Consider the following 6,643-nt stretch of genomic DNA (forward strand, 5'->3'; position numbering starts at 1 on the left):
GTTTGGGTCCAGGGCATTTGGGATGGAGAGGTGGGCTGCGACAAGAGGATGCACAAGGCCCTTGAGACTCTAAAGCCACCACTTCTCCCAGCTGCTACGAGGCGCAGTCCTCTCCGAATCCTCCCGTCTGCCCTGCAGAGGTCTGCCAGAGCACAAAACACCTGGGGTCAGGGACCTGCTGCAGACGTGGTCAGTGTCTGTACTGCTGCTCCCTCTCTGTCCTCCCCACAGCCATTTGCAGTGTGCCACTGGCAGCAGGTGAAGGTGACGGTGAAGGGAGAGCTGCCCACCTGCCTGGGCAGAGCTCAGGCTGAAGATCTTCCCTGTACTGTGTCAAGCTCTGTGACTGCAGAGCCACTGAGACTGAGCTAGGACATTGTCATCTCTCCTGTGTCTCCGGAAGCTATCCCCAGAGCTTCTGGGAAGGGCTGAGCTAATGGGCGCCCACCACCCTGTTGTCAGAGACCCACTTGCTTTTGATGGCCTGGCCCGCGGCAGAGGTGTGGCGCGTGGGCTGCTGTGCTGTGGAGATGGGGCTGAGCTGCATCTATGCCACTGACTGCAGATGCTTCTGCGTAGCACAGGACAAAGTAGTGGTACCCTCAGGTGCCTGCTGCTTGCGCTGTCCCTGGCAGATGAGGAGGGGTGCTGGCTCCTGGGGAGCTATGCCAGGACATGTTTCCAGGCATAAGGGGAATGTTTCTCCCTGATCAATGCAGTTTGTTTCAGAGCTGATGGAGCGCTCACTGCAGGAGCAGCCCGAAGCCGGTGGGCACAGAGACAGCCAGACGGGTAAAGCAAGACATTTTAAATGCTTTTCGTTCCAGCTCTCTGCAGCCCCTGCCTTGCCAGGAGCTGCTCTCCGTTCTCAGTTTGCTTTGTAACTGCGTTCTGCCCCAGTAAACAAAAGCTTTCCAAGTGTGTTGCTGGAGCCAAGACAACTCTGGGCATCTTGATCATGACCCTGGGGATGGGGCTGCTGGCTCCGTGACACAGCTGCTCCGCATGTTGGCTGCGGGGATCCCCAATGCCTTCTTTTGGAAGGTGGAGCCAGAGTCTCACTGTGGAGAGGGAGAGGACAGTCCCTGACTGCCAGCTTGGAGAGCAGGACTCTGCTCTCAGCCTGGGCTGGGCACTCCTAGCACAGCTCTGCTCCCTCTGCACGTTTCCTCCTCTTTTCTCACTCCATTTACACCACAGAGAGGATGGAGTTAGAAGACCATGAGGAGTTGGAAGAGGTAACAGAGCTGAGCACCCAGGACCACCAAGCCCCACCAGCCTCCTCAGCCTCGAGTTTCCTCATCTTTCATGGTACCCCTTTCATGCTCAGAGAGCTGCCAGGGTCAGATCCTGCTTGCACCCAGCTTTCCCATTCTGGCCTGGCTCCTGGCCTGAATACATTTTTACATTTTATGACTCTCAGAGGTTTTTAAATTTAATGGGTTCTTTTTTTTCTTACTTCCTTCTTATCACCTGAGCTGTATCCTCTCTGAGCTACTGCCAGCTCCAGGGATTATAAGTGAATAATTTAGGTCTGACGGTGCGTTTGAAGTTTAAGAGAAGGAGGTGGCATGTGTAGCCTGCTCCTCATCCCTGCCCCAGGGCCGTGGTGTAGACTGTTTCTCCAAAGGCAACGTCAAGGATTCTCTAAAGAGCCACGCTCTGAACATTGCATGGCCCTACTCAAGCACGGCCCTTCCAGATCCTGGCAGCCTGGAGGCCAAGGCTCCCAGGGCACCACAGGAGCAATGGGCTCGTTTTCACCCGGCTGCCCTCACAGGCTGCTGTTCTGCAATGAGGCAGCTCCCCAACACTGCCACGGGAGGATCGCTGTGGGTGCCGCGGTCTGAACCACAGCACCATGCCTGTGTGAGGAACTCAGAGCCTTGCTTGCCAGCCCAGGGCTGGGAAGGGTTAAATACCAAACCAGTGCGTGTGTCCTGGCAGCTCTGAAGGGTAGTGAAGGCAACGGGCAAACATGACCTGCTGCAGAGCTGACTTTTGGGCTAGCTGCAGAGGTGCCTCTAGCCTGTTGTCTCCAGATACCGGTGGAGGAAGGAGGGACTTGCAGCGTGCTGGGCAGGGGCAGTGCAGGGCTTTTGGCTGGCCTGCTCAGCTTCGTTGAGTGCAGAGCACACCACTGCTTGACTCCTCCAGGGTGCATCGAACTATACAGGGTCTGGAAGCAGAGGAGACTTCCCTCCCCATGTCCCAGGGAGGGTGTGCTGCCATCAGTGGTCTCTGTGGTCTGTGCTTGCACAGAATCAGGTGTCACGAGTTCTCAGGATGGAGGCACAAAAAGATACTCTGGGAAATTATTTTTAACACCCTGCGACTCACCATTCAGGAAGTGAAAGTTGCTTTTGTCAGGGCTGGCTCAGTAGCAGCCCCAATGGGGACAATCTTTTCCTCATACATAGACTTCTCTTTGCAAGGTGGCTCTGACAAAATTTAAGATTGAAGTTTAGTGGTTTCTTGGTTTCTTAGGAGCTCTCGGAAGAACTAACAAGCGTATCACAGGGTCCAGCATTAAATTCTTTCCTGCTGGGATGCAGTAAGGAAGGGAAACTGTCAGGCAGTTGGAGATCCACTTAACAGCAATTAGTGCAGATGAAAGCTGCACTAATGCGAAAGCCCCAGACTCTGCTTCGGGTGGGAGGAGGAAAGGAATGTGTAAGAGAAGATGTAAACATGACAAGATGTGGCTGTGTATCCCACAAAACAATGAATCATTTTAACGTTTCCAATCTTTTTCATGTAAGCAGAAACAGTTGATCAATATATGACAGAATTAAAGACCTGCAGTAAAACCTTGGAGCTGAGGATCTGTGAGACCTGTGAACACAGACTGATTTGCAGAATTCTGCACACGTCATAAAATGAAAGGCAAGTGTATGTACAAGAGCCAGAGGCTGCAAAAGCAGGAGTGTGCAGGGCAAGACGACCCCTTTGCCCACCCAGAGGAGCGCCCACTGGAGAGGAGAAGCCATCACTGGCAACGACTACGGAGCACCTACAGAACGGGGGAGTATTTCCCAGAAAACTCCAAGTTACAACAAATGTGGCCCTGAACCACATCCTTGTAAAAGCCTGCAAAATGTGCTTCAGAAAGTGTGTTCATGAAAGCTGCACCCATAGGCAGGGTTCTGGAGGACCTCCGGCCAGTGAGAGCATCTCCTAGGCTTTACCTGAGGAGTGGTGAAAACAGCTAAGGGATGCCGTTCTGCGATTCTGCGCCACAGCTAACTTCAAGACAAGGCAATTCCAAGGTAGGTTAGTGGGATGGTATCGCTGGGAAAAGGAAGGGCAGGAGTACAACAGCCTCACAGGTGAGTACTTACTTCTGTGCACAAAGGGTGTCATGGACTGTGTTCGAATCTATTTTAAAAACACCTGTACTGGGCCATTTGAAAAGTAGTAGGGAAAACACAATGGCACTGTTTGGAAATGCCAACCATTTTGGGAAGTTAGGATCATGTTCGGATTCTAGTAACTGAGAGAGCAGAGGAGCTCCACACCATGCTCTTAGAACATGGCTTCTGGGAGGTTCAGACTCCTGCAGCGGCACTTTGGAAGAGCTGTAGAAGCTTATCATATACGCAGAGAAGCCTGCTACTGGCAACAGCAGAGCAATAAATGGCACAAGGAAAGCATAACTTTAAAGAGAACTCAGAAAAAAAGGCTGCCAGGGGAATGAAGGGAGCCGGGGGATTGACAGGATGTGCACAGATACTGTCTGTTAAAAGCACTGGATCTAATCACGGTGGTGGCTGAGCAGGATTTGAGTCAGAGGGGACTGGGCACGATGAAAGAAAAGCGGAGCTGGGTCTGATGCTTCAAGATGTAGGCACTGGATAGGGCTTCCTTTCCCTTCGGTGAAGGAGGGCTCGGCTGGTCCCTCCCAGTCACATTCTGGTGGTCTTCGCAATCTGGAGCGTGTTATCCTTCAGAGTGCTGGACTCAGCACTAGTGTACAGAAGTGGTCAGATCACTCTGCCTGTCTGGGATATGAGGCCAAAGACCACCCTGGTACCAGAAATAAACAACTATTTTCCAGCTTACATCCTCTCCACAGCTTTTAGATTGTGGCTTTCACTGCACCACAGTCCCGTGGTTATGGGAGGATTAAAATTGCTCTGAGCCTTGTTTTGCTCTGCTCTTGGCTGGTGTCAGAGCCACAGAAGATTTTGAGAGACAGAGAGTATGTGTGCATGTGAGTTTATCATGGAGAGAATGACAAAAGGAGGCTGTATCATGCTCCTCCTGCCAGTTATCCCTGTCCTAAGCTTTCCACCTCTAGCTGGGACCCTTGGCTGCAGCCCAGACATGACAGCCTGAACCTCTGCCTTTCCTCCATTTTCTTTGCTCTGGTTTGTGGTATCGCGTATCTCGGGCACAGCTTCAGCTCTCCACTCTTTGCAACACCCAGGTGGTGAGCTGTGCCTCCAGCTGTAGGTCTTGGGTGCAAACACTCGGAATGAGTGCCTGTGCCAGCAGCAGAAGGGCATTGTGCAAACATGTCCCGCAGCAGGGGGCTGTTCCCGGCTCACCTCGGAGCCACGCTGTCTGCCTGCCCGCTAGCAGAGCCGAGCACTTGCCTGTGGGCTTTCTTTAGGCCACACATAGTCCGGGACTGGACCAGCAAGGCAAATGCCGAGTGACTGATACCAATAACTGTCCCAACCATTAATTTTTATAGGCTGAGTGGCAGCACATCATGCTGGGCACAACCAGCAGTGGAGATGAAAGCTTGAAGCCAAATAGACATCACAGAGCCAGCACAAATGCTATTTATTAAAGAAATGCCTGGACTGCAGAGGAAGCAGAAAGGTGCATCTTGAAAGGAACCTTTAATGCCTGTGAGTGAAAAGCAGTAGGAGTTGGTAAGCAGGGGGAGCTGCCAGAGGCAACAGCTCATGGACCTGGTCCTGGGGTGAGCTGGCAGCTGGGAGCGTGTGGCTGGGAGCCAAAGGGTAAGTCACTCGGCTTCATCCATAGCCATAAAAGCAAGAGCTGAGCAGAGGGGCTGCCCAAGCTGAGTTGACAGGCAAGGAAGTGCTGCTGCGGAAGGTGATATCTCAGGCTCCCATGAGGAGCTGCTGTTCTTTACTATGGCCCTTGTGGAGAAACTAATCGCCATGACTCCTGTCAGCGGGGTGTGTTGCATTTCTGTACCCTTCAGCTCCACAGCAGGGGCTCCAGCCCCCACCTCATGGTCCACACCCAGTGCCTCAGCTGCTGAGCTCATCCGAGCAGACTCCCCATCCATCCCTTCCCATCCCCTCCCAGTCAGCACAGCCACTCCAGGCTAGGCTCCACACCTTCCTTCCCCCTTCGCTGCAAACTGGCCTGCCCCATGCAAGGACACGTCTCCAGCTTCCAGCCTCCCCACCCCCCCCCAGTCAGCCCAGCCACTCCAGGCTAGGCTCCACACCTTCCTTCCCCCTTCGCTGCAAACTGGCCTGCCCCATGCAAGGACACGTCTCCAGCTTCCAGCAGCTGACCAGGCCCTTTCTTCCAGCTGTGCATACTCTGGCGAGGCTTAGCATACTTGCCGGGGTGAGCACCACACAGGCCACTGCTACCTGCTCCCTGGCCTCAGGCCTTGCATTGTCCCCTCTGTTGCCCCGAGTGCGCAGCAGCCGTGCTGCCCTGTCATGCCAGCCTCTCAGCGAGGGCACTGCGCGCACATGCCTGTCCCCAGCCCTGGCGTCACTCTGAGCAGCAGAATCTGCTGCATTAGGTTGATTTCAAGAGCCCCTCCAGGTCAGTTAGCAATTACCTGCATGAGATACGTGCTTGGAAAGGAGCTTCTGATCTCTTCAATGCACTCGTTTTCCTCTTTCAACTTCAAATTCGCCTCACTGGAAATAGGCACTTCAGCCTCTTTTACAGACCACGGTAAATTAGGATTTTGTCCAGTTCTGTTGCTTTTGCTGATATAGGTGCTTTCCCCTCCAGAGGCGATGCCATGGCCAATCCGAGGTGTGTCCAGACCCCCTCCATCCAGACTCTTCCAGCTGAGCCCGCAGCTGATGTCACGGTGCACAGTGTTTCTGCACAGACCGCTGGCCCCAGCCTGTGCTGAGCAGCCTCTTCCGGGATGGGCACGCTGGTGCCAAAGCTCTTCTTCTCGATTCAGACTGGTGCCCCGTGTTGTTAAGACGTGGCCAGTGAGCAGAGGCATCCCCTCCCTCCCGTAAAGGGTCAGCTGCAGTGCAAGTTTCCTGTCGGCATACTCCAGGCTTGTCCTGGAAGGAAAAGGACGGGAAAGAAGGAAAGTCAGTGTCTTTGCATCTGTCCTTATCCTTGTGCTGAAACCTGACTGCCAACATCTTGTCAGAAAGATGTTTTCTACAGTGACGTACTTCATGCTGGGCTCTTCCAGCGCAGCACTGGTCACACCATGAGAATGCTCCCGCTGGTTCGCTCAGCTGAGGAAAACACATTGTCCTGGCAGTGCCTGAGGACAGGCTCCCCAGGGAAGGGAGCTGCACGAAGATCTGGCAGCTGGTGTGTCTGGGGCTGTGTCTGGGGCCAGTGCAGAGCCAGCCCAGAGCGCTCCCCTGCAGAGGCCACAGCCCGCTGGGGAAGGGCTCTGGCGGGGCTCCTGGTGCCTGGTGAGGTCACACAGCACCCTATC

This window comes from Buceros rhinoceros, unplaced genomic scaffold, assembly GCF_000710305.1.
Source record: "Buceros rhinoceros silvestris isolate BGI_N320 unplaced genomic scaffold, ASM71030v1 scaffold12991, whole genome shotgun sequence".
Taxonomy (NCBI): domain Eukaryota; kingdom Metazoa; phylum Chordata; class Aves; order Bucerotiformes; family Bucerotidae; genus Buceros; species Buceros rhinoceros.